Raw genomic sequence first — 26,917 nt, forward strand, 5'->3', positions numbered from 1 at the left:
GGTTTTCGTTGGATAAAGTATGAACATATGCAAGGCATTCGTTGATGAAGGCATTCTTCTGAAGAAATTAGAATACAATTTTTGGAGTATACCAGGTGAGGTTATGTCAAGAGAATTATGTGACCAAATTATCTGACTATATATAGACGAAACAGGGATCGAGGGCACTTCGTGCCCGGTGGCGAGTCCGGTAGTAAAGTCGTGGCTGTTATAATCATAGTCGTGGTTGTTATAAATTTGATCGTAGTTGTTATAATCATGATCGTGGTTGTTATAATCATGGTCGTGGTTGTAAAAATGATGGTCGTACTTGATATAATCATGGTCGTGGTTGTTATAATCATGGTCGTGGTGGTTATAATCATGGTCGTGGTTGTTATGATCAAAGTCGTAAGTGTTATAATCAGAGTCGATGTTGTTATAATCATTGTCGTGGTTGTTATAATCATGGTCGTCGTTGTTATAATCATGGTCGTAGGTGTTATATCATAGTCGTGGTTGTTATAATTATGGTCTTAGTTGTTATAATCATGGTCGTTGTTGTTATAATCATGGTCGTGGTTGTTATGATCATAGTCGTAGTTGTTATAATCATAGTCCTGGTTCTTATAATCATGGTCGTGGTTGCTATAATCATGGTCGTGGTAGTTATAATCATGGTCGTGGGTGTTATAATCATGGTCGTGGTTGTTATAATCATGGCCATGGTTGTTATGATCATGGCCGTGAATGTTATGATCATAGTTTTGGTTATTATAATCATAGTCGTGGTTGTTATAATCATGGTAGTGGTTGTTATAATCATGATCGTAGTTGTTATAGTCATGGTCGTGGGTGGTATAATCATGGTCGTGGTTGTTGTAATCATAGTTGTGATTGTTATAATCATAGTCGTGGTTGTTATAATAATGGTCGTGGGTGTTATAATCATGGTAATGGTTGTTATAATCATAGTTGTGGTTATTATAATCATAGTCGTAGTTGTTATAATAATGGTCGTGGGTGTTATAATCATGGTATAGGTTGTTATAATCATGGTCGTTGTTGTTATAATCATGGTCGTGGTTGTTATAATCATGGTTGTGGTTGTTATAATCATAGTCGTATTGTTATAATCATGGTCGTGGTTGTTATAATCAGAGTCGTGGTTGTTACAATCATGGTCGTGGTTGTTATAATCATGGTCGTGGTTGTTATAATCATGGTCGTAGGTGTTATATCATTGTCGTGGTTGTTATAATCATGGTCTTAGTTGTTATAATCATGGTCGTAGTTGTTATAATTATGGTCGTGGGTGTTATAATCATGGTCGTGGTTGTTTAATCATGGTCGTGGTTGTTATAATCATGGCCGTGGTGGGTATGATCATAGTCGTGGTTGTTATATTCATAGTCGTGGTTGTTATATTCATAGTCGTGGTTGTTATAATCATGAAAGTAGTTGTCATAATCATGGTCGTAGTAGTTATAATCATGGTCGTGGTTGTTATGATCATGGACGTAGTTGTTATAATCATTGTCGTAATTGTTATAATCATAGTCGTGGTTGTTATAATCATTGTCGTGGTTGTTATGATCATAGTCGTAGTTGTTATAATCATAGTCGTGGATGTTATAATCAAGGTCGTGGTTGTCATAATCATGGTCATGGTTATTATAATCATTGTCGTGGTTGTTATAATCATGGTCGTGGTTGTTATAATCATGGTCGTGGTTGTTATGATCATTGTCGTAGTTGTTATAATCATAGTCGTGGTTGTTATAATCATGGTCGTGGTTGTTATGATCATGGTCATAGTTGTTATAATCATATTCGTAGTTGTTATAATCATGGTCGTGGTTGTTATAATCTTGGTCGTGGTTGTTATAATCATGGTCGTGGTTGTTGTGATCAGATTCGTGGATGTTATAATCATAGTCGTGGTTGTTATAATCAATGATTATAACAACCACGACTATGATATAACTAACCACGACTATGATATGCCCGTATTATCATGGTCCTGGTTGTTATAATCATGGTCGTGGTTCTTATAATCATGGTCGTTGTTGTTATAATCATGGTCGTGGTTGTTATAATCATGGTCGTGGTTGTTATAATCATAGTCGTGGTTCGTGGTTGTTCTCATCGCGGCCCGGATTGTTCAGCCTTTGCTTGTTTAGCCTATCTATCTCTTTTCTTTATATATTACAATTGCACAGCCTGTTTACCTGTGTTTGTCTGCGCAAGAACCATCAGTAAAAAGCAGAGATATTCACTTAATTTAATACTTTCTCTGTATTGATACAGTAATAGTTTCTAGTGTGACATCTCACCATCGGTTTTAAGCATTTTCTTAATACTAGCGCAAGTATAATTAATTGGACGTGATATATCCAGCCAAAGAGAAAAGAGCATTTATGGGTTCTTCTGGGGTTATTGGGACATTCATTTTTCAAGAGATCTGCAACACTTTTTATGAAGCCACGCTCCAAAGAGAGTCTTTGTGGAAAGTTAGCGAGATAGTTGGGATTACTTGGAGAACATCAACTCAGCTTGTGCTGTAGTTTGGAGACCATTGTTCTTCAAAAGTTTGACACAAAACATGGTATTAATTAGAGCTATCCTCTCAGATAGGAGGGCAGCACGAGCTCTTTCCTCATGCTTACAATTCTGTTTGATTTGGGCAACTAGAATGATTCTCAACTTCATTTTGCACTACCTCCAAGGCTGTTGAATTGTTTAGGTGGAGATAGTCACAAGATGGAGAGCATGATAGTCAACTACAGAACGAATAAAAATTAGAAGATAGAAAGTACGAGCATAGGTGATGTTAATTTCATAGCCCTTGCCAACAAGGGTTCTGAGGTGATTAATGCACTACATTAGTTTGGCATCAAGGTTGCCGGCAAAGGTTGCATCATTCACACAAATTCAAGATATTTGCCAGAGCTACATAGTTTAAAAGCATGCTATTAATGATAAAGATCAAGAGGCAGAGGTGAGCAAGACGAGGATTAGAGTTTATACTGTCAACCAGATATTTGTGAGACCACATTCTGATCCTTCGAGCAAATACATACACCAAGTCCCTGGAGCTGAGCTTAGTATTGTATCATAATACGAATATCATCGGCATAGCATATCATAGTCTCGTTTGGCTGAACTGGAATGTCAACAATAAGCTTGTGCATCAAATATATTAAAGAGCATAGGACTTAACCTCCCTCGGAGAGGTGCTGCCAACTCATCCTCCTCATTCTATCACCTGACTCCCCTAAACAGAACACTGGCATACCTGTTGGACAGATAACCCCTTATCCATGTCAGGGAGGTTACCTTGGATGCCCAAATTAGTTAGTTGCTCAAGAGTATAATATCACTTTTAGCTACATCAAAGGCTGATTTAAAGGTCTATGAGAAGGCTGTTTGTGTCTTATCTTTTGAGTGAACAAGATTTATTCTGCAAAAGCATGTCTGTGTGCTGCGCCCGGACATGAACCATACAGATTATTGGTCAGTTTGTCTCTGACTTGAAACATGAGATGGTTGAGAACAACTCTTTCCAGGACTTTTACATACAGGATGTGAGTGAAATGGGCCTGAAGTTTGGAGAGTTAGCTTTAGGGATTGGTATATGTTTCCATAGGTCCGTAATGGCCAAGAATACCTAGTAGGCTCATTTCATACAGTGGATGTTTTGGGACCTCATTACAACACTCTCGGGGTGTTATGTTATGCCATCCTCACCGGGGAGGATGATTCACCTTTATTAGTGCTGTTGTTAGTTCGTGGTGCATTATAGGAAGCTTGGTCACCAAGGTCTGGTGAGAACAGGCTATTTCAATATTGAAACCCTATTAATATGTCTAAGCGGTTTTAAGATACTGCTACCATATGTCAGGACGCAGGAAGTGATTTGTGACACACCTAGTCACTAGACTATTGAACAAATAATATGTCAGCATATTCACACAGGGCTGTAGTGAAGTTGGACTGCTGGGGTGGGTGACTTGGTAATGGCTCTAATTTTGTTTCACACTTCTGCTTCAAGTGGTTGTTCTATTTATCCCCTGTAAATTGTTCCCAATAGGTGTTCTCACCTGACCTTCAGTAATTCTCAAATGCTCTGTAAGCTTTGAGAATGCCAGGGAGGTTATCACTAGTTTTATTTGCTTATAAGTGTTGGGAAGGTGTTCTACCTTCTCTCCTTCTTTAGTGTGAGGATGGTGTTCATGTGTGTCCACAGGAATTGGTTTAGTGCTACCTTTTCATCATGACTTAACCCAGGTGGTATAATTTGTGGCAATGACATTTACAAGATCACAGCAAATTCATCCACACTGACAGGTGTATATCCAGCATACCATCTGTGGATGTAGGCCTTGAAGTGCAGTTACAGATTATCTGGGATGGTAATTCTGAGCTTAGGATGGTGTTCACACTTGACATCAGCAACAGTATATTCAGTAAGTATTGCATAGTGATCACTGACTGGGTGGTCTGAGAGATGACCTTAGCCTTTGACATTGCATACTAGGTTACATACCCTATCACATAATCAAGTCTGCCCCTATCAGATGTGTCACTTTGTCTGCGTCGTATACGGTGATATTATGATTATTGATGCAGAAATTCAAGAACCGCACTCCCATTAAATTACACTGGACATCACCGAGGACAGGTGTGAGGCGGGGGTCAGAATCTTGTACAGCATAGTAGTGTTGCCTACGATGGCTTTGGTACCACGTCCGCTCGCAGCTCCATTACACCGATCATAGATGTTATGCGGTGAAAATTGACTGTTTGCTGTTGTCTTTTGCACTGTAAATTGTTGATTGTGAATACTTTCATCGTATGAGTTTGATCCATTTGCATCCCAGACCATTCTTTCCATAAGTGAGCAGGCCACTTCCTGCTCCACTATTGTTGCTGTAAACCCAGCTGCTCCTGGGTGCAGCTTTCTTCTGGAGGTGCTGGACGTGTAAGGTTCTTGTAAGCCGAATTTCATCATGTTAAAAACTTTAACAACCCATTATAGTTCATTGATTCTGCGGTTAACACTCCGGAAGTTCCATGAAATGAACCTAAGCGTTCGTGTTGTTCACAGCAGACTGAGTATAGAAAGTCGTATTGGCTTGTAGATCAACCTGACCAATTAGTTAACCGTTTCAAAATTCATCACCCTGGAGTTCTTGATAATGCGTCTCACAGCGCTTATTCTGAGTAGGGTATACGGTTCCTTATTCGTCCACAGAGTTTCCTCCTCGAAACTATTGGAGGAAGTTCAGGGTCATGTGGACGGATTTCAGACCTGTGGTTATTAAAAGCGACCACGTTGGCAGTCTGGGAATATTCCTCACTTATTCTTCGTCATCACTATCGGTCTTGCTTTAATACTCACCCTCAAGTTGGCATATTATGAGAGGAGGCACCAGCTCCTTCAAGAAGCTTCACTAACACTATCACTGTCATTGTTCACTGGTACCGCCAGCAAGGCTTTAACCTGATCTGCATTGGCTAACGAAGGAGTCACTGTGGAGGCGATCCGGCCGCGTTAGCATATGAGTGGGACCGCTATTGTGGGTGGAGGCGGCCTCCCAGGACATGTTTGTTTAATACTTTTGAAGGATATAATGGACTCTTTTGTTTATTTTCTTGTTCATATTTGCTTTGCCCTTTTCTTTTGTAAAAAGATCTTATCATGCAGACAGTTAGCTAAAGATTTTGTAAAGCGCAAAAATCTCTGCAGCTAGAATATTCAATTCCATCACTGGTGCGATTACAGGGGCGGCTCGTCGGGTTTTGCACAGTGTAAGCAGCTGCTGTGTTTGTTACATTGACAGCAGGAAACTCGCAAAACATATTGAAACAAAGTAAAAACAATATTACATAAAATATATGACAAGCCCCTGTAATCCCACTAGTGAAGGAGACTGTACATGTACGCAATTTAATTAAGTATAAAAGTTAAACAAAAAAAATCATAACAGCTTGGGTGTCATAACATATCTTCCAAACTTCTGTTTGACAGAACAAAGACCATGAAGACAATGATACTCAGGAGACGGGCAGCAGCAGCAGGCCATACCAGGTGAATGTGGCAGTGGCTGAGTGGAGTGTCAGCTAAGGAAATTTCCTTGAGAGTAACACCAGCATTTCCACCATTTACCGATGGGTCCAGCAGTGGAAGCTAGATGGCGCAGGGCGAGATCATGCCACGATATTCTCGCCGTAATCAGCGTGACCATAATGCAACAACTGCCTCCTACCCGGCAGCGAATGGCGACCACTGGCATTGATATATCTCGCAGTCTACAACTCACTACAAACCCCTCAAATATTGGATCATTATTTACAAGGAAGAGTAATTAAAAATCTTTCGTATTTTCAGACACAAACTCCATATCCACCAAGAGAAGCAAAAAGGTCCAGATCCTTTAAAATGCGTTTAAAACATATAGGCCTGTATCGTATCATGGTTTAATTCCTTTGGTAACCAACAGCCAAGAAACTAAACATTTTGAAGACCACAGAGTATGTAGGGGCCTAAAAGCAATGCGCACCTGCTCATGCCACAAGTTTATAGAGTTGATATTATAATGTACGCTGAACTACTCAGTTTCGCCTGAGTGGAGGAGAAAAAGATAAGTGGACAACCGTTTCCCTAAGCTACAAGCACCTCTCTATCAAATTTGAGCTCAAACTTTAAAACTATGAAAATGCATAAAGAACATACAAACACTAGTTTAATTACTCACCTAACATACGTGCTTAGGATGTTAATTATCTCATGTAAAATAAATATTTGCAGCGTTGATGTTTCATTGTGCTATTGCGTACTATACGACACTTAACATTTTAGGTGCGTATATTATTTAAATAATTACACACTAATGACGATCAGTTACAATCGAAGAATGATGCCTCTAACTGGTTTTGCGTAGTTGAGACTTGTCTTGATATATTGTATCCACTATGGCAGACGACGCAAGCAGCACAAGAGGAAGCTGTGTTTATTTACCCAAATAAATATCCCTACTACTGTATTATATTTGTTTTGATTAGGTAATCCTAATAGTTGTTTTAGAAAAATAAAAAAACGACCCTGCAAAACTGCCTGATATTTTCAACATAATAAAGATAAATCATTACTCAATAACCAAAAAATACGCATAGCATTAATAGCACTAATAAGATAGACATTTATTCTGAAACAAATATACAGTACATCAATAATATACATTCCTTTTATACCTTTGACCTGTATTACGGCAGTAACTCACTTCCAGCATTTTTGTATAGTTATTTATCTATATAACTGTGATGGAACTTAGTATGCGCACAATTTCGTAACCCTAGATCTTTTGTTGTTGTTGTTCTTTTCCGTTAATATGTTGTTATTGTCCGTTAACACAGTGTCCTCTTCACGTCTCCGACATCTCTTTATCACATCACCTTCAGTTTCTTTGTATATAAGTTGTATAGTAGATTAAAAGAAAATCGTTTTTGTTATATAAACCTTTTCAACTACGTACAGGAGGTTAATCAAATTCTACCCAAAATGACTTCAAATAATCGTCCTCTATAACAGCACTTGTGTGTATAATCTTTGCCATAAATATTGGCCTGTTTTCATCATTGATTCATCCAATTTTGAAATATTTTTCTGTCTGAAGGAATTGAACTACAATTCCTCGATCAGAATGAATATCAAGAGAATGTGAGCACAGAATAAAACAAAAAAGAACACCTGGAAATGAAAAGCATACGCTAGAAAAAAATCATTGTATGTGTACAGAACTTTAATAAAGACGGTATTTCTTGGCGATTATGAAAGAATATCAAAGGAAGTAGGCTAAGAGAAACTGTACAGACGTTTTACTTGCTGGCTATACAGTAGCAAGTTGAATATATTAAAACAAAGGTTAAAAGACCGTTTTCCTCCATGTTTTAATAACCTTTGAAAATTTTAAATGAACCAGTGTTTTTGTTTTCAGCCGGGAAGACTATATCGGCAGAGTATTTGATGATTTTTTATGTGAATACTATACACCAGAATAATATAAATAAATAATACCAGTATACTCTCTTAGTATAAGATAGAGGACACTTTTAATGAATCTATAACCATATTAAAAGTTCTGAAATATTTAATAATAATCCAATTACTTTTTATTTTTACTCCAAAGATTAATTTAAGCAAATATAAAAGGGTCTACAGGCGACTCAATTATTACATATAGTTTTATTTGTTTTCTAAGACTAAAAATATATACAAGTGTATTACTTATCCAGGAACTCTTAAAGTTCTTAAAATATTTTGACGAAATTTATATACATGTGAATATATCTTGGCTATTTTGTGTGTGATCAAATATATAGAAACAATTACAGAAACAGTTTGATCATATAAATAAGCTGGGAATAAAAAGAAGTTCAGGGATTTATTGGATATTGCGTCTACAGTACAGTAAATTTAGAGATTGCATCTGTGGGTATTTTTTGCCCCATGCTTCAACCTCAGTTATTTATAATTGTTATATATTTGTTATCCAAAAATGCATGTTCAATATTGATCTCTTCCATCATAATGTTTCTACAATAGTTACACTACAGCAGTGCCCATAACATTTTAATTAAGGTTGTTTAAAGCTTGTTTTTCGTCTTCCTCCTCCTTTCTCTCAAACAGGTACAATGTCATACAAACTTAGTAATTATACGTCTTTCTCATCTTTTACATTTTTTTTATGGGAAAAGCCTGCCGGGTCACTGGCCATATCAGGAGCCTGAGGAGGCAAAAGTAATATACTAATACTAATACTTAATACTACTACTACTACTACTACTACTACTACTACTACTACAATATGTAACCAATAATAATAATAATAATAATATTGTGTGTGTATTATTATTAAAATAACAATAATAATTCAGATAAGTAAAGATTTATAATAAAAATAAAAATAAATAAAAATAATAAAATAATAATGATAACAATAATAATAATAATAACAACACTGCGATGTAGTACTTAAACAATAAGTAATAAAGACAAAAGAAAAAAAAAAAGGATGAGGCAGAAACAATATATACAATATGTTGTCATTTGTCAATGGCAAAGAAAAACAATTGAGACCCTGCAATTTATGGATGCCAATGAGACAGAAAAGTCAGTCAGCAACACAGGACTTGGTGCAGTACGACCACCATATGGCAGCAGGGTCTACCATCAGACAACACATTATGCTTCCAATATCTTCCCAGGCGGTAGTACCTCCCTGTTTGGTAGCTGCCTTCTACCTATCAGTTGCCCACCATGGACTTTCTCATGGCACACATTTCTGTCTCTGTCCATTTCTGGTCATTCGTTTTCACTCAGTATATCCTCTAATTCTATCTCTCCCCTCTGGTTACTCTCTCAGTTATCTCCCCACCACTATAACTCTGTCTCTCCCACCGTTATGAATTTTTTCATACACACTTCTGTGTTAATCAAAATATTTCACCACCCTCACCTTTTTTCTTTTCCCTGTTTCTTTCAGGGCCTTTAAGCAAATACTCTCACTTTCCCCAACAAACTCTTTCCTTTCCCTTTAATATTGTATTGCCCATAGCATGACATGCAAATCCCTTGTTATTATTTGCAGCCACTCCAGTTCAATTACATCAGGCACTGGACTGAGGAAGAGGGAAAGGAGTATACTTCAAGACTTTCATAGGTGACTTTCTCTACATATATGGTATGATAAAATGCAACAATAGTAATGAAGATAGAGCCATTTTGCCTCAGGGAAACGCATGGCGTCATATGGGTATCTTACAGCAGTGATGGCAGCCACGTTTGGTGACACTGCAGCAGTTGATGTGTGAATCAAGAAGTAGGTGTGGACCCCGTGGGCAGGTGGGTGTGATGGTGGGTCAGGTGAGTCAGTACCATCTCACCAGCTGTCACTGGTGCTCATCACCACTACACAACACTCACACGTAGTACTGAAGTATAATCAGGTGAAAAATATTTGTTTAAGAAAAGTCAACTTTAATGACGCCAAAAATTTGGCATTTGCTACTGTTTTGTTTTGTATATATGCATGATTTATCATCATAGCACTTGTATTTTTTTTATTAAAAGTAGTTTTTCCGATATGATGGATGAGCCTTTCATTTAACTAAACGAACACATATTTTATAATTACTATGCTAATAATTCTCCTTTATGAACATTACGAGTACAAAGTAATGTGATAAAGGGGATGCATACCTTACCGTCACAATTTGGGAAATAATGGGTGTTTAATCTTGACAGATGTTGACAGTTGCCCACAAATTTCTCGTATTACTTTCGCAATCTAATCCTAGCTGGCTCAGAGGCTGTGGTGTCCTGTACTACGTAAAGAATGGTATTACTTACTTTCCATACGATTTTCTTTTAACATTTTGAAATGTTTTCTACCCCCAATTTTGGTCAGATCTTAGAGTCCCATTTATAATCATTGCACGGGTCCCCACGCTTCCCCGTTCAATCTCCACGTAATCCTGGATATGAGTTCCGAAAAAGGAATTGTAGTGTAAGCTTGTTTGTTTGAGTGCGTGTTTACCTGGAGAGGGAGGGAGGATTCTTACTTACTCTTACGCACTCTTTGAACTATAGGTTGAAATTTGGTCAATTCAGACATTGCTGACCAAAACTTTGCATTCATGTTTTCTTTCAACTTTTGTTTCCCTCTTCCCTTGATGGTCGAGTGATATATCAGACACACCTTTAACTGGGAAACTGCTTAATTTTGATTTTTTTACTTTGGCGACCCCAATTTTCATAGTTTTGACTAATATTTTTTGTTCATTGCGTACGGCAGGAGGAGATGTCAATTAATACATTAAGCAATACCACTGCTGCTTTATTTTGAGGTTGCTAATATACGTGGAAATTTGTGCCTCCTAGACACATGGGGCGGAAGCTGGCGTGGTTGTGGAGCGGGATTGGATGTTGTCCAGGACCAGCTGACTAGGGCCTCAGGGGCTGTGGGGAGACACCAGAACTACATATGGGCACTCATCATGACCTCTGCAAGCAACGTACTGAGATCTCGTCTTCAGGTAAAAGTACAGCTAAGGTCCAAGAAAGAAGTCTGAAATATAATCACTAGTGCTACACTGCAACAATATGAGCGTATTCGCGGTCATAAGTAAGCATGTGTCATAGGACAATATTATTATCCGACAGGCAGAATTTTCAGGTTATATCGCTAACTGCCACTTTGACATTACATACAAAGACAAATAAAAATAGTGCTTTGCCTAAGGTGAGAATACTTAAATCATCACTCAATGGTATAAATAATTTTGCCTCTACCGGGTTTACACATGAAAACAAGATTATTATAATCTTCTAAACCATGGGTACGGCTTTTGCTTCTCACGTTGGAATTACTGTATGGCACTGATTATTTATTAGTGCTAGAATGGGGATTTTCGCGCTGCCATATGAAACTTAAGGTACCGGTTAAATTACGTGTAGTAACGATTGGGAACGTAAATTTTGTGTTGCTCTATCCTGGGTAGTAAATTATAGCATGAGGATGGCCAAATAAAGATAATATATATTGATACCCGGGGATGAAATTGCACATATGTAGGAAAATTCATGGATCATTTCCTCCAGTACAGAGTGGATATATGCACTATTCATCATTAGAGGCCACATTATTCAAAATTAAATTCCTCTCCAGATTGTTAGAGTCGTCAGGCATGTGGAAGTTGTCTGAGACGCTGGTGTTAGTGATGGGTGGGAGTGAAGGGTGGAAAGACGTTCTTCTCACTATGATCTCCGTAACACTGTCCACGCCTTTATGACCCCTCACACCATGACCTTCCCCTTCAAACCTACACTTGCTGCTAACTCACGCCTCAGGAAGGTGGTGCAGAAAAGTGGTAGGTTTAAAATAAAAATGATCTGCTGGGTTGCACACATATCTCTCTCCTCTCTCTCTCTCTCTTATAAGAATAAAGAACATAAGATACGGAGGAAACTGCAGCATTTCATTGCGGACCACGCTGGGCAATCCCATTTACACCCAACCTGTAAAAGCTCATATCCATCCAACCCTTGTTTGGAAACTATCAGCAGCTATTCTAGTTGATGATATCTTGGTTGCCCTTACACTCTATTTTAAAGCAATGTTTGTATGTACCAAAATCCGTTCTCTAATTTAAAGCTATTATTCTGGTTAGCTCTGGATGGATAAGTTTGAATATGCTTGTCAATGTCATCTTTTATTCAGCCTGACTTCATTTATACTCTACATATCTGCCCCTCAAATATCTCTCAGGAATTTGGTAGGAGGGTTTTAACCTGTCTCTTAACAGGGTTTCCTATTACCGGGATTAGACTTGTCATTCATACAGAATTCTTTACGAGTTCTCCGTTTCCTATATCTGGTGACCAAATTGAACTGCATAATCAGGTGAGATCTACAGCGCAAGATATAGTTTTAAGAATGGCCTCTACTAGTCTTGTAGCTTCAACATACCTTTGTATGGGCAAGAACTTTTGTTAGCCTTGTTTCGAGCAAAAAATTCACATTGCTTACTTGGCTTAAGATTCATAACTATCATTACCCTCAAAATCTTTATAATGAGTCGGATTTCTCAATAACATCGTTACATTCCATCTGATATGGTTTCCCTGTTTTACATCTCTATACTGAGTACTTTACATTTGTCACATTGAATTTCATGTAAATTTTCGGAATACATTTTCAAAATTTTTTTTTAAGATCTTCCTGCTTGGGTTTCAGAGTCCTCGTCAGATTTAATTCTGGCGCCCTATTTTAGTGTCATCAACCAAATTTACTTATGTTGCTGTCACATAAAATCTATCTAAATCGTTTATGTATATAATAAATAATAATGGGTGAGAATACTGAGCCTTTGGGAACTCCACTATTGGCGTTGCTCCGGTAGGATTTGGTGCGTTAATGCTGCTCGCTGTTTTCCTGTCCTGTAACCACGCCCCAATCATTTTTGAAATATCACCGCTGGCTACTTGGCCTCAACTTTTCTTATTAGTCTTTCGTGGGGACTCTGTCGAAGGCTTTGCTGAAGTCGAGATATACCACATCACATAGTCAGTACTTCGTTCACTGATTCGAAAACAGATGAAAAAGGAGAATGTTAATAGATTATTTAGACATGAACGCCCGCTTGTGAAAGCCATGTTGTAGATCGATGATCAGCGTACTTCTCAGGTGATTCGAATAAGGGGTTTGAAATGATTGCTTTCAGTAATTTTCTAATTTGATGTTAGACTGATTGGACGGTAGTTAGCGGATAGTGATCCTATCTTTCCTTCTTAGTAAATTATCATTCGCTATCCTCCAGATTCTGGTACTACGCAATTTTTTAATGACTTGTTAAACAAATTTACGAAAAGGCATACAAAGCTCTTCCTTACATTCCTTTAATACTCCACGGCAAATATCTATGCAGACTGGCGACTTATTAAGGCTTTTAACTTGTCTATTTTGCTTTACTACATCGTTACTGGTCACTTAATCTATTTTTCACTATCTCTCTGTATACTGTAAAGTCGGTGCCTCGGGTATCATGTTGAAATTTTCAGTGGTGAAAACTGTTAAAATATATTTTCAGATTGTGCCCATTTCTCATTAGTTTATCCATTAAGCTCGCCGGTATCTGACTGTATTGGTCCAATCTTGTCTCTTGTTTTAGTTATTTACCTTTGGAAGAATCCTCAGAGTTTGACGCCTTCCTTGCTACCTTCAGTTCTCTATATAACTTTTCTCTCTCTCTCTCGTTGCTATTGTTTGCTTAATGTTGAATAAGCTGTGTGGAATCTTCTCACGTTAAGGGCGATCTGTTTTCTCTGTTGGTGATCTGAAATAGTTTTTCTGAAGGTAGGAATCAGAGTGTCACCAGAGGCAGTTACTGATCGTAATTTAACGGAACAATTCCTGTGAAATACATAAAAAGTACGGTGTAGTAGGGAACAGTAACAGGGATCTCAATTAGAGCCCATTGTATGCTGAAATTGACCATATATGACCATGTGAAAATAGCCATGTAAAATAGCCATGTAAAAAATAGCCATGTGAAAATAGTAATATACAAATTTGGCAAATGTTTATTTTTTCTTAAATAAAGAGATATATGGAAATATGACGCTTTACGAACTCTATACTTAAAAAGTAAACAATTGTATAAGTGTGTTTACCTATACATTTGTTAAGATAAGACAATAGTTTATAATCTAAAATGTTGCAGCTTTGTATGTAAGATGACTCATCCTCACTCTTTCACTTCACTATTTCTCTCCTCTGTATCACTCTTTTTTTGCGGCGTGCTGAGTCATGCATTGAAGGAGGTGAGTTTATGGCCATACATTCCAAAGAGGCAAATGTACTAGACTAGGGTAGCCATTCTTCCGAGTAGTTTAATTTTTCTATCAAGTGCTTCAATTCACGCAGTTCCTTTAGGTATTTCACGTGTTGTAATTACAAAGTAATGCATTATTTGCTATATACAGAAAATCTACAGAAAGGACAAACATGAGCTTATGGAAGTGTGCTCCAATTTTCATGTGAATTTACTGTATGCTACAATTTGTGATTATTATAAATTTGATTAGAAAAAGCCCTCTTCTCTTGGCGCATCGGTAGTGAGCGTGTGTGGGTGTACCGGCAGTGTCTGTACTGCAACAACGGGAGGCGGACATTGCTTATCCACAAGTGGAACCTCATCCTTCCCCAGCATACTGATGACCTCTTCATTCATGGTAAGTTCCTGTCAAATTTCACCCACTATGTGACCCATATTTTAGCTGAACACGAAATGTGAGTATGTTCACCCATTACTTAGGGTTTCCTATATGTTCATACAAGACTGGAGATATATAAGCTTATCTACCTTGTATACATATGATTTAGATATGGTTTAAAATAAATTAAAATTTATGCTATGTTTTATTGTTAATTACTCTTAAAAAATACTTTCAATGTGAATTATAAAAATATTATTGAAGAAAATAAGTCCACACATATACTGGTTTGTAAAGATATATATGTGAAATATCGTCCATAAGAAAAGCTTCATGGGATCCCTTCCACTACATGTTATCTTACTTAAAAACTCAATTGATTTTTTCTTTTAATAATAAAGTATTCCTCTTTTCAAAAATAGCGACCTGACGAATTTCTTTACAACAGTCTATTGGTTCCACGATTTTTTCAACAGAGCAGTTTCATAACTTCTTTGTACAAGATCAGTTCTCAGCTGTACGATTCTTCCCATATATGACCTTCACACTAAACAGCAATGAGTCCAGGCAGTACCGTCACACTCAGAGACAGTCTTGATGCTAGACTGCTCTCTGTCTTCACTTACATACACTCAATTTCAGGCCAGAATATGTATCAAACTCATAGATTAATATCAGGAAAATAGACATAAATTATCGAATATATATATATATATATATATATATATATATATATATATATATATATATATATATATATATATATATATATATATATATATATATATATATATATATATATATATATATATGTGTGTGTGTGTGTGTGTGTGTGTGTGTATATATACTGATGATCGCTTAGTGTAAACTGAGCTAGAAGCTTTTCACAAATGTCTTAATTTTCCCTTGAAATGGAAGAACCATAAGGTAGAATTCTAAATTATCAACATATTCAACAGTTTGGATATTCGTGAGCAGCCTCAACGTGCCTGGGGGTTCTGAAGAACGGCAAGTTCAGCAGGATGTTAGGTCAACTCCAGCGAGGAGGTGGTAGACATAGGTGGGCCCGTAAGCCCCCAAACGAGTCCGTAATCATGAAAGTTCATAAGCGCTTATGAAATCGATGTCTTAAGCATATAGTGTCTATAAAGCCAACGCCCTACTTACGACACCACTATCGCTGATGAGACCCTTTTGGCACGGTAGTTGATATAATTCTTGGAATTGCTTGAGAAGCGCGTCTATCAACTGAACTGTGATATATTGTACATTATTGATCTATTTGGATCGCCACCTACAATGAAATATGAAGGATTTACATAAGATCAACCTTCCTGATAGGTGACAACGTAATATTTTTGCACAACGTCCATCTTCCCCATTCTGTCTTCAGATACCTTTGGAAAGCACATGTGCTAAGTGTCCTTATTGATTGTTCTAGCTGTTTTATCTAAAACTGGGAATACGAAATTTCGATATAATAGTGGCCAGTGTGGTTTTGGCAACCATATCTCAAAGTGGAAGCAGTCACAGACCTGAAACTGTACACACATATTGCATTTGTCCCAAGGCACATTGCCGCATGGAACTGTTATTCTGTTATTGACCACTAGCCCCCGTGTGATGCGGACAAAACAAAATCTTCCTGACTGAGATTTTTATGTTGTTATAATATTTGTTTCTTTACTACAACAACTGAAGTCTTTAAGCACATCAACTAGGTCAGCAAGTATAATGTTCCATCCCAACACTAGAAATTATAAGAGATATAACTCTCGTGGTCTAGGTGACTGGGATATCGACACAGCGATAGCGGGGGGTGGTTATCTGTCAGGAGGTCAGAAGTGTGATAAAGTTAGGTCAGGTTAGGTTGGATTTAGTTCGGTTTGGTTGAGCTACAGGTTGGGTTGGGTTTTGTTGTGGTTGGGTTGGGTTGGGTTGGGTTTGTTGTGGTTGGGTTGGGTTGGGTTGGGTTGGGTTTTGTTGTGGTTGGGTTGGGTTAGGTTAGGTTGGGTTTTGTTGTAGTTTGGGTTGGGTTGGGTTGGGTTGGGTTTTGTTGTGGTTGGGTTGTGTTAGGTTAGGTTTGTTGTGGTTAGGTTGGATTGGGTTGGGTTGAGTTTTGTTGTGGTTGGGTTGTGTTGGGTTGGGTTTTTGTTGTGGTTGGGTTGGATTGGGTTGGGTTGGGTTGGGTTTTGTTGTGGTTAGGTTAGGTTTGGTTGGGTTTTGTTGTGGTTGGGTTGGGTTGGGTTGGGTTGGGTTGGGTTGGGTTGGGTTGAGGTTTGGGTTGGGTTTGTTGTGGTTGGGTTAGGTTTGGTTGGGTTTTTGTTGTGTGGTTGGGTTGGGTTGGGTTGGGTTGGGTTGGGTTGGGTTAATTTGGGTTTTGTTAGGTAGGTTAGGTTAGGTAGGTTAGGTTAGAGTAGGTTAGGTTAGGTTAAATTAGATTAAGTTAGGGATTGGAGTTGGGTTGAGGTGGGTAATATTTTTTTTTTTTGCTTGTACTGTATATTAGATTGGCATTCCCATAACTAGTCCTCCATGACTTATTCTGTCGCCAGGTAAGCTGCATGATGGAAGGGTGGGTGATCTGTGAGTCACTAAAATTGTTTCATGATTGTCAATGCCTAGGTACTTCAAGGTACTTTAAAGGAAACTACTGTGCAAAAATTAAATGTTGCTTCTCCTTTCCTGCAGGAGAACTGTGGGTGGCGCTGTTGGTGAGCGTAGTGGCGTGGGGTGTGTCCTGTGGTTTATACATAGGGCAGGCGATGGTTTGCGGGAGGTCGTGGTGTGAAGTTCACCACCGCATTCCTCATGCAGCTGGGGCGCGCTTCTGGGCAGCCACCCTCAACCCCTCCGTCAGCGACTCCAAGGAAAAATAAATCTTTCATCTGTGTAAAAGTAAATGTTTTTTTCCCATGTTCTACTCTTCTTTTATTGTTGCTTCTACGTAAACTCATTTTTAACAAACCCTTGGTGATGCCTTAGGGCAGGGCAGCTTATTTGTTTTTATCAAGAAAATAAAAGGATACTGACTGCTTGTTGTACACCATTATTAACGTGTTTGCCTATCGTCTGTGACAACAACATACGTCTTTGCTTGAGTAACTTGGAAAAACATATTAAGCTACACCTTCATGCTTATCGTTCGTCAATGTATGAAAATCCTTGAAAACCTAGAGCCGTCCATAAGAAAAGTCTCATTGTCCTCTCACCCTGCATCACTCCTGGAGCCCAGCATAATAAAGGACCCACTAAATAATTAAGTTGAAGATTTTTGACACTGGAATATTTTGTGCTCTATGGTTAAAACGGTTGACGAACTTTTCGCAACTTCTTTCTGCTAGGGTGAAAAATCTAAACTGACCACCTTTGGTAATCATTATTGTTGTTCATGCTGCCAAAAACTTTAGTTTTACGGTATTACATTTGTTTTGGACACAAGTAGTATTCAAAGGGGAGTTTGTAGTGTTACTAGAACCAAATTAAAGTATATTTGATATGCCCATAGCAAAATTCTTCTTTGTTTCTGCTGTATGACGTATCTCGTCAAAACATGCATGAATATGACAGAAATCTAAGACACTTGACTTTATAAATAAATGTGATTAGACAGGATTAGAAAATACAAAAGGAGATGGCCAACCTGCAATATTGCCTGCTAAATAGAAAATTCTTATGTTTAATGAATCGTTTTTCAAGAACACATATGATATCTGATTTTTGTTTCCCGAAAAATCTAACTTCTGCTCGAAAAGTGCTTGGTTGAAACTCAGCGATATCACTCGAATAACTGAGGGTTAAAATCTGGTCATTTAAGTAAAGTAGGTATTGGTAGGATGAAGTTATATAAACGTTGGCTGCCTGGTCACAAGATTAATGTTTGCAGGTGCTGGTGGGGTGGTGGCTGGTGTTCTGTGTCGTCATGATCACAGGTTTCGTTCGTCATAAATCCACCTGACAGTAGTCAAGGAGGACCCAGTCTCCAGAAACATTTGAGGATCTGTTGTGGATAGAAGCTTAACTGGAAGTGGGTATAGAACACTTTGGATGATGAGAAGGGAATGCCAAAGGAATATTTCTCGAGAAACATACTGACTTCCTATGTCGTGAAGGAGATAAATAAAAATGGAGGTAAGTAAACAAAATATTTGTAACATAAAACTTTCTCAAGTTTATTTTTCTCATTGTAACAGATATACAATTATGTTATGATTCGAATGAAATAATTTTGATCCAAGCAATATGTGAAATAAGATATTATTGTTAGGATGACATCATTTCTTTGATGAGGGAAGCATAAAACTCGTCAATAATAAAATGAGCAACAGGTGTATACCAACACACATACAACCTACAGTATATCAATCCAAAAGAAATATCAAAATTACCAAAAAGTGGTGCCACATATACCCATCCCTCATCTGAGTTCTGTGGTTATGTGTTTAGAGACCAGCACCATACTTTTGGTATTTATGTTCACACTGACTTTCCTACATACATACACAAACACGCAAGTATTGAGTCATCCTAAGCACACAACCGTGAGAAATACTACGGTATACTTAGGAACTCAGTATCAACTCATTTTTTATTTTATCCAGTTCGAAAATTTGTAATAGGGGTTAACCAAGCGCAAGCAATCTTTCAGATGTAATTGCTATTAACAAACATCTTTTTCAATCCTATCACTCTAGGTCACGACAGCAGATGAGGCACTGCAAGAGGTGAGAGGGGAGAGGGAGCTACTCGCTCTTCAGTCCTAAATACCCACATCACTGTCATCATTGACTCCAAGTACACCAACAGTTACGGCCAAACACCCTTCTACATCGTAAGAAGCTTTGTGGAATAGTTTTGATTGCTTCGGGTGGTCATTCAGGCATGTGTATTGTGTTACTTTTCCCGCCAGGTTGTTGTGTAGTATTAGATGTGATGAGGATTTGGTGCCAGGGTCATTCCTGGTTTTGGAGTGGTGGAAAAGCTTGTTTTGTTGCTACCAAAACTGATAAAAGTTGAATCCGATTGATTTTGCATACACTGATTTATGCTGTTTCATGTGTAAGATATATCTCATATTTACAATAATTCTATGATTTCTTAGGTAATATATATTCTAGTCGACTTGTTTGTTGTAGGAAAGGATCCTGCCATATACGCGTTTCCTTCAACTCAAATCTCAGTTAGAGGACGCTGGCATTATACAACAGTGGGCCAGTGAGTAATATCCGCGCGCGTGAGGAGAACAGGGCAGCTGCTGCTGGACCTCGAGCAACCCTGGTAAATACTGGACGCCCAGGCATCTCCTCCTTCTCCTCCATCCATAGTGCACTGAACTACTGGTCCAGTGGCATATTTGCCCTGGTAAGAACTAAATTTGTTCAGTATATAATTCTAAATCGTTTGCTGTTTACTTTTTAACGTACTGGCGACCGAAGGAAACAAATCAATCTCTAATGAAATGTTGAAAGCCCGTCGGTTAAAGTTAAGTTCGACGAACCGCCTGCCGCTAAACTCACAGGATGGTGCTGAATGTAAAAATGCCAAATTATTATTCATCAATATCGATAATGTATGGAATTCCAGACAAAACCATATTATCATGTGTCATAGGCGAAGCACAAAACCTCTGTGTGAAGAGTTAAGGAGTCATATTATCGAACAATAGTTTTGATGTTTGTGGGAAGAATTTAGTTAACTTTTACATTGAAAGTTGTGCCTGACACCAGTTTGTGACTCAGATGGACATTAAGATCTGGTGAGCCACTTGGTGTTATCACTTATGATGTCGCGCGGCACCTGATACCCATTAGAATATTTTTCCTTATGAACTGTTTTTACGATAAAACTGCGCTATAAAATATATGTGTTTTGTGTGTACATCCAATTTATCCAGAGTACTTTTACCGCACATATAATAACACTGGATAAATGGGCGCAGAAGTTCAATATCATGCAGTATACTGGTAATATGGCAGTCTTATTTCATTCAGTATAACTCTATTCTGTCAGGCAACACAATAGCCATAGCATTACATCACAAAGCACCATATTATATCACACCAACACCTTAATATATCACATAGCACTACAGCATTAAAAAGACTATATAATGGCACAATACCCCTTTAACATCACATATATAGCATAATGAGCAGAATGGAGTATCACATGTTATCACACATCGTGGAAACATACAGAGATAATACACTAATATTACTTCCTATTAAATGATTTGCAATTACCCTCAATTATTTAAGAAAACACACCCAATACCACACAACATCACATGTCGAGCTATCAAAATATATTACGTATTACTCTGTCTCGCGTACTGTCATGGTATCATAACGTATCCAACTAAAATCCCATAGGAAGGCATCATATAATAACAAAAGAGAGTGATATATCTAATATATATGGAAATCTATGACTGATAAAGTAACGGAGACTAGGTACAGTATAAACGAATATTATAATCATCGGTAAAACATCTTATGATTTCTTCAGGAAGACAGCAGAGAGATGACTTTGGGGTTACCACTTGCAGGGTGCTCTCTACCTACTGATTCTGGGCTGCTCCATCGCTTGCCTTATTCTGCTGAAGGAGAACTTCGCCCAAACTAGGTCCTCGCGTTCTGGAAACGTTTCTAGCTTCGATTTAAGCAGGCAGCAGACCGGAAGAATATCGTTAGGCACTTGGGTAATGCTAAGAAATTTTTTTGCATTGTATATAGTAATGCAGAGTAAATTACATGTATGGATTTGAGTTATAGTCACTATTCTTAAATTGGCTATAATTCTTGAGAAATAAAGAGGAAAAGCTTATTTACCTGTAATTATTATTTCTTCGTTAGTAACAGACGGTAACTACACACACACACACACACACACACACACACACTGCTATTACTACTACTACTACTTTTTTTTTTTTTGGAAACGTGGCCTCCAGCTTCCACTTAATAGCACAACTAGCATGGCTTTAGTAAAATTAAATATCCTAATACGCAAATAGTTATCCTAGCTGTGTTGAGTTAGTTGAGCCACCAGATCTATGTGGCATTCGGTAGCTGTACCTCGTAGTCAATATCTGCACCCCAACTGTTGTCGGCTTTGGGGCCGATGCTCTCGTTCCCCTGAGGCAGAGCAAAGTAGACCTAAAAGACTGATCGACATCTCATCGGGCTGTAACGCTTGGGCTGCTGCTTCTGTTCGGATAGCACCTCTGCGAATCTAGCGTAGGAAGCATCTTGCACTTGATCGATCCAACTAGGGTTGTGAACACCAGAGGAGTGAAGCTGCCTTGATCAACGTTCTGAATTCTCTCTCCCCATATGCCTTATCTTGTCGTTCTCGTTCCTCCTGTGTAGGATGACATAGAATTTAGCTAAAACAACCTCAGGATTGCCGGAATCCTAAGAATATCACGAGAACTGGGAGGAGTCATCAACGCAAATTTCACGCCTGCTAAATGAACATTTTTAAACTTCCTAGAGTAAGTTTGACCGTGTTCAACGCGTCGGGAAACTAACTCACTCCGTCCCGCGATATCATAACAAAATTCTCATCCCCTCTGACCCAAGTGACAAAGTGTTTTATAAACGCAGTAAGCTGAAAGCATCACTATCTTCGTCAACGGGATACTTTACCCAGAGTACAATAAAAGCCGTCTGCAGCAAATGGACCAGTTTACAGAAGCCGAAACAAAAAGGAAACACGTGATGTTCTATCACAAAATCCTTGTTAGGGATCAGGCAAGTGGACACCCACCCACTCACCCACCCGCTGTACCACCCCAGGCCCTCAGGAGCCCCCTCCCACAGAGAGGAACCAGCCACTGTCACTATCACCTGAGGAGTTTCCCGCCCCCTGCCGGCCAGCTCGGGTACTACACGTCTACCCTCCTGTGGTGGAAACCAGCAACCCTCAAAACCAGTGACAGGGCACCTCCCACTCTATCTGGGAATCACCCTCAACCAGTACCGATCCATCCGAATTCTGTTGGTTGTAGCACGTGTGAGTACGTTACCCCCCCGCCCCCACTATTATAATTTTCATAGATCTTCTTTTTTCACACCTCAGTGACTGGTTTTACTGTTTGTAATCAGTATCAATGTCCCCACAATGATGATAGTAGTGTCATTCCTTAGATGTGCTAGATCGTATGTGTTACACCCCTTTACCCATAGTGTCGACACAATACTCCTCATATCGATCTGATGTCTTTCTACAAAACTCACTGGGTTACATAGCCCCAACTGTAACTATTACTTTCGGCTCCCCTGAGTTTAGTTCAGTCTCCTACTGCCTCATTCTTTCTCCTTGATTAGCCAAAACATCAGCAGTATTCCCTTCCGGCTAAGATACCTTTTAGATCCAGTGTTTTATCTTCTGTTGCCCACGAACTGATGTACTTGGGTTTTGTGAGACCAAATTCACTAACGATATTGAACAATTGTATAATTCTAATTATAATAAACACCGCATCAACGTCACGACACAGTGCTGAAAGGTGTCACCCTATATGTTGATATCAAGTATAACACCACTTCTGTAAGAGATGATTTAAAGGTTCAGGAGGAGCACATAGAGAGTGTTTTCACTCAATTAAGTAACGACACACGAAATATCCTAGTAGGAGTAATCTACAGAAGACCCCACACTAATGTAAGGAATTTTCTTGATATATTTTCGGAGCTTATCACTATCATACGTTCAGAGAGGAAACGTTGCTACATAACAGGAGATTTCAACCTTGATCTATTAAAATCAGTGACTGACACCTCAGTATTAGACCTTCTTCCTACCTGTCATTCTAAGCTCTTCTTCAACACAATAACCAAACCCACTAAAGTAACTGCCACCTCTGCCACTGTGACCAGATCATATCTGGACTAACAACACTCCTAACAACCTTTACCGTGGAATTATTTAAAACAATATCTCCAGATCACTTCCCAGTTTTGCCATGTATAAAGCAGCTTCTGTGCTGGAGGTCTGAGTAAGAGTCTCAGTACAATACAGACACTACTGCGCCGACAACATGCCTCCGACATCCTAACGTGAACAGCTGCAATTTCTCTTTGCATCTTCAATGCTTGCTTTGATAAATGCTTCCCGCTCAACACTAAGTCGAGAGTGAAAACTGTATCCATTTCCAAACCTATATCACAAGCGAAATTAGATAATGATAAAAAGAAAGCTTACTTACAAAATCAAAAGGAAATTTGCAAAAGACCCATAACTTTCGGTGATGCTTAACGAAGTAACAGAAAAAGAGTAACTCAATAATTAGAAATGCCAGACGTAGCTATTATACAAAATAGCTCAGTCGGCATCAGGCGATATTAGAAACCTGGGCTAATAGCAGAATTCTATTCAGAACAGGAACACTTAGCCTTCGGCCCCCACTCAGCTTTTATGATAAATGATTCAGTTGTAACAGAACCCTCTCATTGCCAACCACGTCAATGAATATTTTGATATCTGGCAAAAATCTTTGCCAAAATCCCTGATCACCATGAGAATTTAGAACTACCTGCAAAACGAACAGCAAAATGAGATTTTTATCCGTCTCCAGCAGATGAATTACTGGCTGTCATGAATGTCCAAAGATGCGGCAGCAGGCGAGGACAATATACCAATGAGCATCATTAAGTAGCCCACTTATTACTACCTTGTTCACCTACACATTTGTAACTCTCCTCCTTCCTCGTGGTGTCTTTCGGATAAACTAGAAAATTGCTAAAGTTCACCCACCATATAAACTTCCTATAGGTTGCCAAGGTATCTTTCAGAATTACCGCCCCCTATCAGTCTATGGCCTTGAGTAAGATACTGGACAAATGTAAACATGCTTAGTAGACTAAATTCAGCTTCTGCAATGCCAGTAACATCTTTACAGTCTCCCAGTTTGGATTTAGAGGCTAGAAGGTCTTCAGGAAGTGCTCTGCTATCCTTTACTAATGACATCTTAAATTCCTTTGATGACACTCAGTTCACAGTCGGAAATATTCTTGGACCTCTCTAAAGCCTTCGATATTGTCAAACCATACCTTCCTACTTTCAAAGCTTGAACATTACGGCGTTAGGGGCCTCTCCCACAATTGGTTTACCTCATCTCTCTATCCAACAGGATGCAGTATGTCTGCTATTATAATCACCAACCTGACTCCTCGCCAATCTTGTATGGAGTCGCCCAGAGTTCCATTCTCGGTCCTGTACTGTTTATGTTGTACATATACGGCATAGTCCACGCCAGCACACTGCACCATCGGCAGGGGTGTAAGCAGGCACAGGTCAAACGACCCACAACGGAGCCTGGGGGGCGAAAAAAAAGAACGGAAAGAAATTGAAAACATAGAAAAAAAGGTTATACTGTATTAATCTACACCACGAAGATGCCGGAAAACCAGCTTTTTAAAGTGAGACAGATTGTAAGAGCATGGAAACACAGAAGAAGGCAAAGCATTCCACAGTTTGGCTGTGTGAGGAAAGAAGGAGGTACTATAACGGGCTATTCTCGTGTGATCGATATCCACAGAGAAATGGTGGGCACCGCGGGCAAGACGTGTGTTACGAACCCACGGCCTTTCCGGCGGTACACAAGATGCCAAATCCCCTGAACATTGCCCGTTAAAGTACCTGTAAAAGAGAGAGAGTGAAGCAACATTGCGGCGAAGAGAAAAGGGAGAGAGATTGTCGACTAAAGGAGGAGAGTTAATAAGACGAAATGCCTTTGATTCCACCCTATCTAATAGTTGGACAGAAGAAGAGCCACCCCAGATATGAGAGCAGTACTCCAAGTTAGGACGAATGAATCCCTTATATACTTGGAGCAACTGCTCAGGAGTGAAGTAGCTGCGGCATCTGTACAGCATTCCCAACTTTCGGGAGGCAGCTTTAGTTATACTAAGGGTGTGTGATTTCCAGGACATATTGGAGGAAATGGTGAGGCCTAACATATTTATTTCAGAATTTGGGGGGATGATAGCGTCCTGAAATGTAATTAGTGGGAGATCGTCTACTTTACAAAGTGTAATTGGTAAATATTGAGTTTTGTATCTCCCCATTCAGAGATGCTGCACAGATCCGCGTTGATAGAAGTAATGATATCAGTTCTAGAAACAGATCTAGTTTGAGAGTTAGGAGGAAGGGGAAAATGTGAGGAAGAGTGAAGAGTAGAATCATCGGCGTAAGAATGGATAGAATTAGTTGTAGTGTGAAGTAAATCATTGATAAAAAGAAGAAAGAGAGTTGGTGAAAGAACAGAACCCTGTGGGACGCCACTATTGGTAGAGAAAGAGCGAGAAATCGATCCCTCGACAACAACTGCCATGGATCGATTCTCAAGGAAGCTAGAGATGAGAGAACAAAGTGGGGGAGAGAAACCAAAAGAGGGAAGTTTAGATGGCAAAGACTTGTGCCATACCCTGTCAAATGCTTTGGAGATGTCGAGGGCCACGACAAAAGTTTCCCCATAATCCCTAAGAGAGGATGACCAAAGATGGGTGCAATAGGAGAGCAGATCACCAGTAGATCTTGCCTGGCGAAAGCCATACTGGTGATCCGACAAAACAGAAAAGCGGTTAAGGTGACGGAGAAAATGAGAGTTTGGGTTAGTTTCGAAAATCTTAGAGGGGGATGAAGTTAGGGCAATGAGGCGTTAGTTAGAGGGATTGGAATGGTAACCCTTCTTCGGGATGGACTGAACTAAAGCATGCTTCCAAGAAGAAGGAAAAGTTTGAGTTTTGAGTCAAAGGCGAGCAAGCACAGGGGCTAGAATTTCAGCACACTCCCTCAGAACACGAGGGGGTATTCCGTCCGGTCCATGTGCCTTACTCACATCTAACCTGGATAACAGACCAGCAACCCTATGAGAGTGGAGATTATAGGAAAGGACATACAGTAGGTTCAGCAGGAGTAGGAGGGGTAGAGTTGGAATAAGCATGGTCGGGTTGGATCCACTGGTGGCTGTGCCCAACCAACCTGTTAGTAGAGGAAGAAAATCAACCTTTGAAAGGAATGAGTAAGGGCAAAGGAGGAGGGGAAAATGGCTTAACCACTGACCTGATCAAAAAAGCAGGAGATTTTATTAGGTAAACTCGTAACACTCTATACAAATTGTTTACAGACCCATACTGTACCAAAAGCCTGGAA

At 39.0% G+C, this 26,917-nt stretch overlaps 1 long non-coding RNA gene across 1 annotated transcript in view; it reads left to right on the top strand.

Moving 5' to 3' along the window:
• The window catches only part of LOC121853735, a 34,021-nt gene extending 16,503 nt beyond the window's left edge, over nucleotides 1-17,518 (top strand). Inside the window, exon 4 of the long non-coding RNA XR_006086399.1 lies at nucleotides 17,450-17,518. This is a non-coding gene — a long non-coding RNA (uncharacterized LOC121853735). The remainder of the gene's footprint in view (nucleotides 1-17,449) is intronic.
• The last annotated feature ends 9,399 nt before the right edge of the window (nucleotides 17,519-26,917 follow it).

Source organism: Homarus americanus, unplaced genomic scaffold (genome assembly GCF_018991925.1).
Source record: "Homarus americanus isolate GMGI-L3 unplaced genomic scaffold, GMGI_Hamer_2.0 scaffold3500, whole genome shotgun sequence".
NCBI classification, from domain to species: Eukaryota; Metazoa; Arthropoda; class Malacostraca; order Decapoda; family Nephropidae; genus Homarus; species Homarus americanus.